Source organism: Diuraphis noxia, unplaced genomic scaffold, assembly GCF_037042655.1.
Source record: "Diuraphis noxia isolate RWA-SAM2 unplaced genomic scaffold, SU_Dnox_SAM2 contig0003, whole genome shotgun sequence".
Classification (NCBI taxonomy): Eukaryota; Metazoa; Arthropoda; class Insecta; order Hemiptera; family Aphididae; genus Diuraphis; species Diuraphis noxia.
This window is the reverse complement of record NW_028301713.1, coordinates 5,233,510-5,248,004: the sequence shown is the minus strand read 5'-3', so window position 1 is coordinate 5,248,004 and position 14,495 is coordinate 5,233,510. Positions and strand designations below refer to the sequence as shown.

General features: G+C 26.2%; 1 protein-coding gene across 1 annotated transcript in view; it reads right to left on the bottom strand.

Annotated features, from left to right (window-relative positions):
- LOC107170287 (glycine receptor subunit alpha-2-like) overlaps nucleotides 1-14,495 on the bottom strand; it is a 244,227-nt gene that overhangs the window by 155,333 nt on the left and 74,399 nt on the right. The gene's annotated exons all lie outside the window — the stretch shown is intronic.

Sequence of the window (14,495 nt, the reverse complement as noted above, 5' to 3'; positions counted from 1 at the left end):
TTATACTTAAACTAAAAATAAAAGTGGACAAATATTGATTGATCGAAATAAACCATGTCCTTCTAACTTCTAAAGGCCGATTCACATTAATTACGGTACAGGCATAGTCTATCGATAGATAAATAAATCTATGTATAATAATATAAATATAAATATATTTTACCATCGAGAGACAGTGGCTATACCGTTTGTGTGAATCGACATTAAAGTCTTCTACTCAAGGTATTTTTTTTAATCTAAATTTAATCAACATACATTTTTACTCTCAATTTTCAAAACACACAAAATGTGTATGTTTCTATAAAGTTTTAAGACGCTATATTCATATATAGTGAGGAGATCATATAATGATAATATGAAAGTGTAAAGATAACAATAAAAATATCTTATATTTTATATTAAAACAAAATATGATAAATCTTTGTCCTAACATTTTATTTATCATCATCATATTTTATGTATGATATAAATACCTATATACTATGTATAGTTTATACGTTACCCACAATTTCAGGTTCCCAACTTTCATAGTGACTTTCCGACACTTTGTGATATTTACGAACGACGTATTTGATATTGGGCTCGAACTTGCTCATAAATATTTTTGCATTTTATTATTTCTAAGTTTTGTTGAATGATAAATATACCTACGTGTGATATTTAAAAATATAAAAACAATATCCATACCTAGGCCACGCATTATTGTTTTTGTACTTGTATATTTATGCAATTTATATTGACAATAGAATTCAACTTAAATATAATATTATTTCTTCTATAATAATCGGATCATATAATATACGTATAAACTATTCAATTTATCCAACGACTGTTTAATTGAACATTTAATTGGTTCAGGTCAAAATATTTTTCATAGATTACCAAACAATCAATAGGTACAATGTTAATATTGATTCATTTTAAGTTTATACTCGCATTACTCATATTTTATTTGTTTGTTAACAAACTTTTTTTATATATTTCTTGGATAGTACACTGTGTAATATCATTAATTATGCTGCACAAAAATAATAAACATGGTTATATTATGATTAAATAGATAAAAAAAAATCAGTGACTTTGAAGTTTGATAATAATTGAAGAACCTGCAAGATTCTGATGTAAGTCGATAAAAAAAAATGTCTTTACCGGAAATCCAGGAGAAGGACTCATAAAATATAGCCTTGACCTGTGTTCCTGACATAGGTCCTTGGTTGAATTAATGGCACGAATCCTTGTTTCGAGCTTTCAGGGGTCCATAGACGAATTCAAAATGGCGGTCATCTTGTCTGGGATACCATACATCGAAGATCGGACCGATTTATAATCATACATTTCGATTTTGTTTTGACCAAGAGCTATCGTGATTCCTAAGACGAAAAATCTAACATAATCCATTATGGATTCAATGCACTATAAAATAATGAAATACTCAAACACGTTTACCTATATATGTCTATAAAAAAGAAATCTTTTATAAATTCAAAAAAATCAGGATTTTCGTCATAATATTCTGTTGATAAGTAACATAATTTTATAATTACATTTAATAATCGTATTCTAAATATAATAATTATTATTAAATAGGTAATTATAGACTTTCTTTATATTTTATGTTATTCATATTCATAAATAATAATCATAAATGGTCTAATAATATTTATATATTATTATGAGTGTTAAATTATTTTAAGAATCAGAAAAACAAACACTTTTGTACAAAGAATTTCAGATTAAATTTTAATTAGTTTTTTAAAGAAAAAATATCCAAAGAAATGCCGATGATTAATTTACTATATAAATAAAAATATATTATTCTACTAACCTAATTTGTAAATAATATTATGAAAAATTAATTAAAATTATTGTAGTTATAATTCGTTTTATTATTCTAGAAAGTATCTGCATCAAAGTAGGATTAGAGGTTGAGCAGAGGAAGTTTATTAATAAGTTTCAAAAAAAAGGTTAAAATGTTTTAACAATAATTTTCTACACTTTCCCAAAAAAAAAAATTATCGAGGAAATAATTAACAATGATAAAGCATGCTTTTGACGTATTTTGTATTCTAAGTATTCTTAAAATGGGAAATTATAAGGAGTTTTCTATTTATATACACTTTTTATGCTTTATACCGCACATATTATAGATAATTTATATTGTTTCCAATGTCGCCCAATGAGGTACACTCGATAATGTTAAAAACAATATAATATAATACTGCTGTAAAACATTAAATAGGTAGATTTCTGAATTTTCATGAAAATATTTGTTTATTTACGATCAAAAAATATCTTCAAATTGTTTACCAAATCAATCCTACTAGATGGATTTTTTTTTAATCTGAATAAGCTATTATAATATATGATAGGGAATATTTTTATAATTTATTACTAAATTAACTGATGCTTAATAATTTTACAATATTAAAACAATTGTAATTGTATAAACCAACAGTTTAAAATCCTGATTATTGTGAAAATTATAAGAGTGTTTGATTTATATAAGCACAACTTACTTTTGTTTTGAAGAACGATATTGTCATAATTCATCAGTTGATAATTCTATTACACTATTGTTCCAAGTTTATTAGTTAATAATTAGGATAAAATGCATAGCCAAGGGTGATCGAGGATTTCCGTTGGGATTATGTGTGGAAGCCTTGCCATCTCTTTTCTAAACCGTTATAAATTTATTTTACCATTACCCTCTTTCGACGCAAAAGAGGAAAATATTTTTTTTCGCAAAATACCTTAATCCTCCAGCTTCAATCAACATATTCTACATACCAACGAAATGAAACAGGATAGAATTAATTATCCTTCTGATGATTTAAAAAATATTCAAATTTACCTTCGGTGGCCATATTCTTATTGTTATTAATTGAATAATTATTATAATTCTTCAATACTATTATTATTTCATGATACAGTTGATGCAATCAATTAGTTTAAAAACGAACAAAGAATTATTGTTAAAGAAGAAAATGATTTACCTACTTTTATTATTTCACAGGTAATAATATTTCTGAAGTAAAATGTATATCGATTTTAATTACAACTAACCAAACTGCATAGTCATCTAAACTTAGTTATTCAAATAATTATTAATCAACATTGCATTGTTAAAAATAATTTTTATTCTCCATATTCTCCTGTATTGAAATATTTTAATAACGCTGTATAATAAAGTATATATATATATTTTTTAGTAGCGGTTCGCAATAACTTACGAGTATTTCGTTTTATAAGTATTTTCATAAATCATTTTTACTTAAAAAGTTTGTTTATCGCTATATCTTAAAATTCAAGACTTGAATGTTAGTTTTTTTTTTAATCAATCAATATGGACATTTTTATTTTTATACATTCATTAAATATTAAATATTAAATACAAAAATAAATACTTTTAAAAGTATACTTACACACTTTGACGGGTATTCGAACAAAATTCATTCAGACACTACAAAGTCACACAAATATGAAATAACTTTTCAAGAAAACACGAACTCAATTAGGTCAATTGTTTGGTGGCCAAAACAGAGAATAAAAATAAAATAACAATTCTCGATACAAGACAATATTTTTTAGATAGCTTGTATGTACAATATTTACTATGCTTATTGAAACGGATAGTAATCCATAAATATTCAGTAGTAAAGAAATTTACTGTTGAAGCATTTTCTATATTTATAACAACGTAAGAACCCAACCCTATAATAAGTTTTTCATTTTATCACTAAATGTAAAAATATATTATGAATTTTGTGTATATTTAATTGTAAATATAATATTTTATAATACACAGTTTTGTTTGCACTGAAATATTTATAGAAACAAACATCATAGTTTAATTATTTGGTAGTTAATAGGTTTAAAAATGGTACCTATAAAATCTGTTTATTATAATTCTGTATATCCCAGTCATATTATAATATATTTTAGAATAAACTACTGTAGAAATTAATATTTTATACCTGATTAATAAAACCGAACATAATTAACCCAATCTTTAACTAAATATATAATGGAAGATCTGGATAATATATGTAACATTAGCGGTAATTTTTGATTAATTAAATATTTAAAAAATCTACTTGTATTTAACAAAATGTATTGTTTAGTTGAACGCAGAGACGGATTTACACAATTGCCGCCCCTAGACAATTTTTTTTTTGCCGCCCCATTACGACTTAGTAAAAAAACAAAATAACGAAATATGTAATCTATGGTTAGTATTTAGATAATAGATAATATACGTTCCGGCAGTCGTTCGATTATTTACTTGGACGTTTATTGTTATGTATTAGTATTATAAAATAATGAAGAAATTATATTAACAAGAATATTATGTTATACAAATATTTAACATTTTCATTTTCCATCCTTCAAAATAATCACCGTACATAAGAAAATCAAAAAGAAACCTAGAGTATATTTTCAATAAAATATTGGTCTAAAATTGCCACCCCTAAAAATTGGCCGCCGTAGGCAACTGCCTACTTTGCCTGATGCAAAATCCGCCACTGATTGAACGTATTGAATCTTTAGAGATATATAACGTTGTATTAAAACGATATGATTGGATGTGAGATGCAACACTTTAGGTTTGTGGCATAATTCCATTCAAGCAAAACTAGTTAGATAAAACTTAACTTTATTTTCCAGTGAAATTTAAACTGTGGTTTTAAATGAGCCAGCGCTCTGCGAATTCAATAGAATGTTTTTGATTTAATAAAATAAAATAAAAATTTTGTTAAGTTTGGAACTTATGGCGATAGTTCCAAATTTTTGTTTTTGTACAATTGTCTCTTTTTCTTAAATAATTATTATTTCAAGTATAATATTTAATATATTTATTAAAAAATATTCGTTTATTTTTTATAGGTGGTATTATCATTGCGGAGAATGTATTGCATTCATATGTTCGTCGCTCGTAGTTAAATAACAAACTCTGTCAATAACTAAGTCGTATATTTGTCAAGAGAGTAATGTCGTTAAATCGATTAGTAAACCATGTTCCGGTAAATATACTCATCATTTTAATATCATTTTGTCCTTATGTACTATGATATTATTGATGTTATTAATTTTAACATCCACTTCCGGCAAATCTAGTAGTTGACATATTCTGATAAGAGATGAACCAACAACTGAAAAATACATTTTGTTTCATGATAAACAGTCGCAGATAGATATTAAATATCTACTTAAGTTTTAAGCGTCGTCACACCATATTATTAATATAACTCATAACAACTGCCAATAATAATTATAAATATTGATACTGACGTCTGAAAGTATTATGTCCGATACCAAAGATTAAAAGTACTTACATATTATGTTTTTCCGAAGAATATTTTAGATTTTAGTATTTTTCATTGAGTGTTTAAGAACTAACGAATACACAAAAAATCTTTGTTAATTTATTATTAAAACTTGATGAGTTTAAAATTTATAGAACATTAGTCATTAACGTAATATATAAGTCGTAAATCAATGTCAAAGTTGTACCGTAAAAATTGGATGCTATAATACTAAGACTTTTAAAGAAGATTATTGCAATGGATGTATTGGTTTTGAATTTATTCTGAAATTAAGGTATGAAAGTTTGCATAGTATTATAATTTAATTTAAAACAATTTTAATTTTTAAAGATTATGTGATACCTTCCTAAAATATTTCTATTTTAATCGTCATATACATATGTCAAAACCAACTAATCACCTATAACGTCTGAATCACACACATTCTTTTTGATTTATAAGTATGATATTTGTATAGGATTTCAATACAGTAATACAACAATTCAAACGTTTACTCAGGGTTCACAAATCACAATCAGTATAAATGTAATTACCAGTACAGTTGCAGTCAACATTTGTGAATGATTTGTAAGAGCTTAATTCCATATAATTAGACTCAAAACTCAGTAGTAAACTCACAACAATGTATTAGAAGTTCAAACGTGAAATGTAAAACTATTTGGCTTAAACAGTCGAAAACGCGATTTCGACGAATGCTTGTTGCATCTGTTGATTGTTATTTATTAATTATCAAACATAGTCACCACTTTTTTTTTGTGAGTATGTTGATAAAGCTAAATCAAAATTCAAATGAGTACTTTATAAACTATTAAACTTTATAGTTTATATAAAAAGGATAAGTAATGATTGTTATGGTTATAAATAAAATATAAAATATAATATTATGTAATATATTTTAGCCTATTACTTATTACACATGTTATTATTAAATATAAATAGATTAATATTATTTTTAAAAATGTTCAAAGCATTTCACCTTTGTTTTGTAGAAGTCCCTATAGGCTGTATCGTATCTTATAAACCAATTTTATCATGGGGTTATTATTTTAAGTGTATAAATATGACTCAGAAAGTAGAAAATGCTCATTTAAATTTAGATTACTATTCATAAAATTGTTGGAAACAATCATAATATGTGCTTAATGTTTTGTAAAAAAGGTAGTTGTCATTTGAAAAAAAAATATTTCGTATCGCCACGACACACTTCTCAAGTGGTATAATAAATCTAAGTACCTATCTAAAATTATGAGTTTGAAGTAGATATATTTAAAAGCTCCAAAAATAATCAGAATTTAAATAAATATATAATTAAAGGATAAATGATGGTGACCTTGCTTGGTGAATCATACCAACTAGTGAATTGAGTAGGAGGTATCTGTAATAATATCTAATTGTCCGTTGTAAATCCACGTATAGAAACTATGCGTATAATTTGTCAGGGGCGTTTTTAAATTGTAGCATTAATAGCGATTATTATATCTTCAAGGTAGACACGGTGCTTTTTTCCCACGATAATAACAATATTATCAATCCTGGTAGTCCTGGTTACTTATTGGGATGTGCTTAATGTAAAAAAAAAATGAAAATGTTTTAACATAAAATAGCCTCAACTGCGGCTTGTTCCTCTTACCCGAGACAGCTAACGTTAGTACGGAAAGGCGTGGCCCAACCATTATGTATATGTGATGTCTTTAATATCTATGGAAATTCCAGAGATGTTATGTATGACGTGCTCTAAAGGGATCGGTACCCTATTGAGCGGCACATTTAACCCAAAAACCACGAAATAATACGACATTATACGTTGATGATGGACAGTACGATTAGTATAATTTGGAAATGTGATATAGACTATACCATCAAATGCGCGATGGCTGGTGGCCGAGTCTTGAAAAAGAATTAATTAAGAAGTAAAAATACCGTACAAACAAAACGGTAGGTACGTTATGCGTTGGTACATAATAATATTTTTTCGTCCGCGCTTACAAAAAATATTTGTATATAATAATTTTCGTCATATTTGTGGATATAGAGGGTGGTTCACAATGCAAATTCTTTCCAATTTTTCCCTTGAATAATGCATTTTATTCAAGTTCTAATTTTGGGAATTATTATACATACTTAAACCTTATTTTTTCCAGCACAACTTTTTATATCAATTATGTATTACAAAACTCTTATTTTCAAATGAGAATCACAAATGTTAACTTGAACAGGTATCTTATGAAGAATTTAAATATTATGCATTTAAAGAAATAGTCTATCATAATAATTTCAAAGATAATAGTAAGCTCATTGATTATTATTTATATACCATAATTTGATATTTATAAAAATATAGTGATAGTACTTATAGTAAATAGTAAATAGGATACTACATTTATTTTATATTCAATTTATGATCTAAAACCATTATCAATAAGGACTTGTTATAACGCCAAACAGTTAATTAACTCTTTCAGGTTGAAATGTTGATTTTGATGCATACAAATAATTATAATATAAACACGTGCTTGACGATTTACAGTAAAACAAATTGAAAATTGAATCAAATCTCTCATTTGAAAAAAGTGATATGCATTGCCATAAAATATTCCTAAGTTCCACGTGTCACAAAAAAATTTTAAGTATGTATCTGAAAATACATTCTTTAAATACATTGTATATTTCATAATTTAAAAATCATGATTTCGTTATTATCAAAGGTAACTAGTTGAGTGGTCATACTTGGTAAATCATCATATGTAAATTGTGAAAAGTATAATATAATATATAGCAAAATTATGTAAACAATGCTTAAATTCACTGTACTATTAATATTATCGATTGCATACTATATTATGCACACAATTTTTGTCTCTTTTAGTGCCTAACCAAACTACAAAGGAATATACGCATGGCCAGTTATCAAATTAATTTTAATTATGTCGCGTAAATGGTATATCAGCGGATTTAAAATTGTCCCTGCCGGCTGATCCCATAAACTATTATGTAATAAACGTATAATACGAGTTTCGATAAAAAAAAATATAAAATCGTGGGTGATAGGGGCAGGTTAATGAAAGGAATAATAGTAATTTTATTAATAGCAGTTATCGATATATATATATATATTATATATTGATGAGTTATAATATTGGTATACAATAATATGTTAATACATTATAAAACACACAGCATATGAACGTGGTTCTTGTTGTACATCGCTTCAGGAAATTTGATCATAAAATTATATTTGCCGTGTGTTGATAGGTTTTTTCATTAAAAATTGTTCAAAAAAAAATTTATATGATCACCTATATTAATACTGTAGTATAATTAAAATTGTCTTGTACCACTCTTAAAAATTTAAACGAATTTGAGTGGACCTATGATGACGTCTATTATAATTGGTATATAATTTTGGCGTCGCTTTTTTTCTATATTTACAAATAAATTCATGGTACAAACAATATAATTACTGATATTATTATAAAGTGATCTATTTATCCGCTATGGCTTATCCGTTTTTCTCTCACAAACTTAAGTAGTTACATTATTAGTAATAGATATTAGATTTTAGTTAATATTTCACGCAATATTGTGGCTTACTCGAAGTTTTAGCGAGCTATTTTTACTAGTATATATGCTGAATATTTATATTCGATTGGAGACGGTAGATGTGAAGTACAATCTATGTAGTTTCTTATAGTTTAAGAAATTTTGAGGTTGAAAAGAATGAAAAAAATCATATGGCATCTGCGATAAGGAAGGTTATTTCGAGAATGGATGTGACTCGTGCGCGCATGTTTCTATAGTCGCTTATGCGATGTTTAAAAACTGGAAAAAACTTATTGATACAAATGCTGAAGAAAATACATAATTAAACAATTTACTGTGTAAGTTTTAAATAATATAGGAATATTTTTTTCTTAAGTTTAAGCGTATAAATATAAAAATGTAGATAACGTAATTAGAAGTCAGCTCTTCTGAACGTTAAAACAAATTTACAACGCTTATAATGACAAGCAACCTAGGTATTCGTTTAGTTATATAATAAAGGCTGTATAAACATTATAGTAAACTTTTTATTAATAATTAAACATGCATTTTTTTTCTTTTCTTGATTTTGCTTTGAAATATTATGAAAATAAAATTAGCAAGACGTTCTTAAGACAACAAAAAAAGAAACTAATAAGAAAATCACCACGCGGCGTCACATAAAAATGTAACAGTGTTCGGGTAAGTTGTTCAGATTGTGTTTAAACTTTTTACTTTTCAAAAAATGCGAATCTTCAACGAAAAAACGATAAAGAGAATCACTCTGTGTATATTTATACAATATATGGGTTCTTCGGTCTCGCTACAACCGCGGATATTCCTTAGACAAACATTGGCGCAGCGCAGTGCAAATATTAGAGATAATAAATTACGAGTCGTTGATATTAGTACGTATATAATATGTTTCGACTTATTTGCTAATTATTTACCTACTACTTTGTACACGGCATTTAAAATTAATTACTCTATTCAAAGTGTACTCGCTGTTTTGATATTTAATTTTATGTATTCGCTTTTGAGCCACTTGCAATCGCATGTATTCGTTCACGATGCCTTCAGAAATGAACACGATTACGTTTTTTCGAATTGTACTCGTCCTTTGCGATAAATAAATAAACAAATAATAATAATAAAATTACATCGTTAGGCTGTTATAGAGATTAATGTTTAAACCTTCGAAGTATATAGCTGATGTAGTCGTTACATTTCCTAATATAATTTTATATTCATACTACCTATATATACATTATTATACTACATAATCGCGTCCTAGCTTTTTTTTACCTCAGCCATTTAAAATCATATTTTATTTACATAACGGGTACATATTTTTTTATGGCACAATTCCACTAATACTATAACAGTTTACCGAAATCATTTGTAGTAATTCACAAACATCGAACGAATTAAATTCATTAAGCCGGCCTACTTTAAAAATTAAAGTATATACAGGATGATTCATTAAACATATACTCTCCCATTTTGTCATTTAATAACAAACTTATTTGAATTCTGACTTTTATAATGCTTAATATAATTTAATATCAGGTTTACAAATTCTCGGGACTTTTTCTACTAGGTACCTACTTTAGGAGTGTCACGTGGTTATACAACCTTAAGTTGATGAACTTAAAACCTCCCTTTTTTAGCAAACAATATTTAATGGATATTTTTTTTTGGTGTATTAAATCAATATTCGAACGAGTTGATTTTCAGTTTTAAAAATTTTTATATTAAGGATAAAATATATCCTTTAAATTGGTTTTATAAAAATAATATATAATATATATATATTATTTAAGATCTATTGTTTATTAATACTTGGGCCATTTTTACTAATTATAAATGTCGATAGATTTTTAGATACTAAAATTAATGTTCAAATTATCATATCCATCATATCTGCCAAACCAATTATTATAATATAATAATATTATTATCAACTTCATTGACAATGTATGACCTCTTATCCTCAGTACACAATGGTCACAATGTTAAATAACTCAAAAATGTCTCCTTTCTTTTCGTGGTATTGAGGGAACTGTTTTTGCATTACTTCCACTATAAGGAGAAAAACTGGGTTCTTGTTTAAAAATAAAATTTTGTATCTTTACAGAAAACACCTTAAATAGTATAACAAAATTTTAGTGATTTTAAAATATAGCCTTTAATGAACAAATTTTTAATAATTGCATTATTGAAAAAAAAAGATGTGCAATGTGCATACTTGACATCATTTATAATTACTAATAGAGCACGATGTATTTTTGTTGAAGTCTTACTACAGAGGCTTGCCAGGGTAACGAATTGGTGGGTGGGAAGGGGGTTAGTATAAACTAAGTTTTTTACGATTTTCATTTATTTTTAATAAACAAACTATTAAAAGTTCAATTTAAGGGAGGAGTTTAACAGCCGAACCACCCCTCTGGATCATGTGCAAGAATCTTACACATAATCGTATTTTATATATTTAACCATTACCGTTATTATTTTGTATAATTTCGTTCATGTATATTAAACACACTGTATATCATCTGAAGGATTCCACTAGACCTCTTTGTTCGTTTACTAAAGAAATACATATCCGTCAGACCATCTTATTTTGGAAAACGATAACTTAAACATTCCGTATTATTATAATGTAAATATTTTTAGCGTGCTGTAGACGTCCTGTTATATACGTATTATAGTTACCAATTTACCATGTATACTTACATACAATATACAACATTACCTATACCTACTTTGTTATATATTTGACATTTTTTATGAAAATAAATTATGACTTTACAGTTTTTTACCATTATTGTTAAGTTTTCACTAAATCAAATGACAACAAAAATTATTTCTCGTGTAGAATATAATTTCAACATTATCTCTTGTAATATCTTTACAATCACTTTGATTTATATGGAAAAAAATGTTTCCAAAATTGTAAATATCTTTTGGATTTTTATGCTACTTGCTGAATCGTCTAGTTATGTAGACTGAGAAATAAAAAATAACATAGATTTTTAATTTTTATAATATCTATTGTTATTATTATTGGTTATTTTTGTTTGTGTTTATTTAATTCATAAAAAATAAACACATCCAATAGTTATTGTTACGTTTTTTTTAATCGATATTACGATTTACAAGAAAACACCAACACGTTAGATTTATTTTTTATAAAGCGTGTAATATGATTTAAAACGAAATATTAATACGCTCCAATTGCTCCATGTCGTATCCAGCATATTTGCCATAGGAGTGTAATATAACATATTATTATCGGTACTAGGCCACTCTTGAGGAATTCACGAATAAAATTAATAGGTAATCAACTTATATTGATATTGAAAAATGAATGATATTATTATTATTAAGTGGTTTTAACTTTAATTTGTCTATTTTATTATTTTATAGAATTTTAGATATCTTATTAGATAAAATCTTACCGTCTAAATAATTCATCGAATTAATTCTTTAGTTTATAAATTGGTGTATTGATTTTTTTTAAATTTTTTTTATGTAGGTAGGTATAAATATATATTAAAAATCTTTACCTGATTTAATCACGAGACAATTACTATAATGCTAATGGCCCATGTCGCCGAAGCTATAAAGATCAATAAAAAAAAAAATTACTATAAAATGAAGTCAGAAAGATACATTTTATAGCTTAAAATATCCTAAAAAAAATCATTGGTCACGTCAAACATAATAATATTGTGTATCCATAGGTAGGTATAGGTTAAAAATTTAAGCTATTACACATTTCTCTCTTTTTTTCAGTGCTGAACACCACTCGCTCGGGCTGATGCTTTACCTTTCCGATAAATATTTGTTGGCTAAAATACGAAGAAAAGCATGTCTTACAGAATAAGTTTTGAATTCTTGTCCATAATACATTTTTTCTAACTAACGGATGAGTAATTAGGGTTCACCAATGTCGTGGAGTCGTTTTACCAGAATCTCATTACATAGTATAGGTACCTACATTTCAAGTGACTATAATAAATTTATTTTACATTTTATTTCATTATTAAGCCAATTGAAATTATAAAAACTATATGTCATTCTAATAATATTATATCTTTAAAGACCTAATGAAGGTGAAAGTCGAGAAAAGTCGTAAATAATTTAATAGTTATCATAACATAATAAAATACTATAATTTAAATTTGTCCAACATTTCTGTGTTGGTCTGGGGTTTTGATATTATGTAATATTGTAATTATTCTATTGCTGTAGCTGTAGCTTCATTAGTGGAAAATTCGTTTTTTTTGGTGATACCTACTTATTAATGTTATTATACATTTGCTTTTTTGACAAATTTATCAATATTAATATGACATACAAGCCACTTTTTAAATCTTATGGCTTTGCTCATAAATTTTAATTTTCATACCCAAAAATAAAGATAATTATTAATAATAAAATATTAGTTATTTTATAATTCATAAATGATCATCGCAACCAAAATGCATAATCGTAGTGAAAGTAAATTATCATTGTACATTTATTAGATATCCAACTTTCATAGACCACTATGTGGATATAATATATTTATAAATAATTGAAAAAACGTTAAAAATATTACTATTTTAGTTTTAAATTACATGGATGATCAGACTTAATTTATCGTTAACTTTCAAAAAATATATGAAGGATGTAAAATGTATATTAATATATATTTATATGTAAATATTAATTTTTAATTATATGATGAATCTAACTCACGCATATAAAATAATACAAATTTATGTGTGTTCAACCATGCACTAAATTAATTTTCCTTTTAACTACCTATTATACATCTTAATTTTCAATTTTCTTGCACAAATTTATAAATTCTAAATTGTATTGTATTAATATGTAGCGTACACTTTTCAATATTATGCAAATATTGAACTTAACATTGCAATTACAAGTTAATGCTTATATGCTTATAACCATTTAAATATTTTAAAATATTTTAAAATATTTTCGTATTTGAAGAATTGTTCATGTCATGTTAGTTATAAATAAACTATATTATTATTTATATTTAAAATAGATAAACTTTTTACTTTTTAAGATCTAAAAATGTTTTTTTTTTGTATTTCAAATATGTTTTTGTATTATTATATAGCATTAAAATCCCATCCCTGGTTATCACTGTTGACGAGTCCCAAATGTTTGTACCCTGCAAATAACCAAATCGAAATATGGTCTGAACGATTTTTCACAAAAGACCTCTCAGGTGCGAACATTTCCCAACGTATGGGTAATAGTCATAAATACCTACATTTATATTGGAGCACTCAATTTTATTATTATTTTTCTTCATAGGTACCTATTTTAAAGCTACGTTTTCTGACACGCCATATAGAAGAACAAGAAAAAAACTAACACTCCATCTTGAAACCGGCGGATTCGTCGATTGGTTCAAAACTTAAGAGGTTAGTGGAAAAAAAAGTACTCAAGTGCTTGCAATTTTCGTATCCCGTATAATAATAATAATAATAATAACATAGTGGTCCCAACAGTGACCGCCATTGCTATAAATTTGCACGCAGCTCGTGAAACGAACATCAGCCGCAGCCGAGTACATTGCGTGTATAGCTCCAAATAGCGATTTGAGGTGTATGCGCATATATATGTATA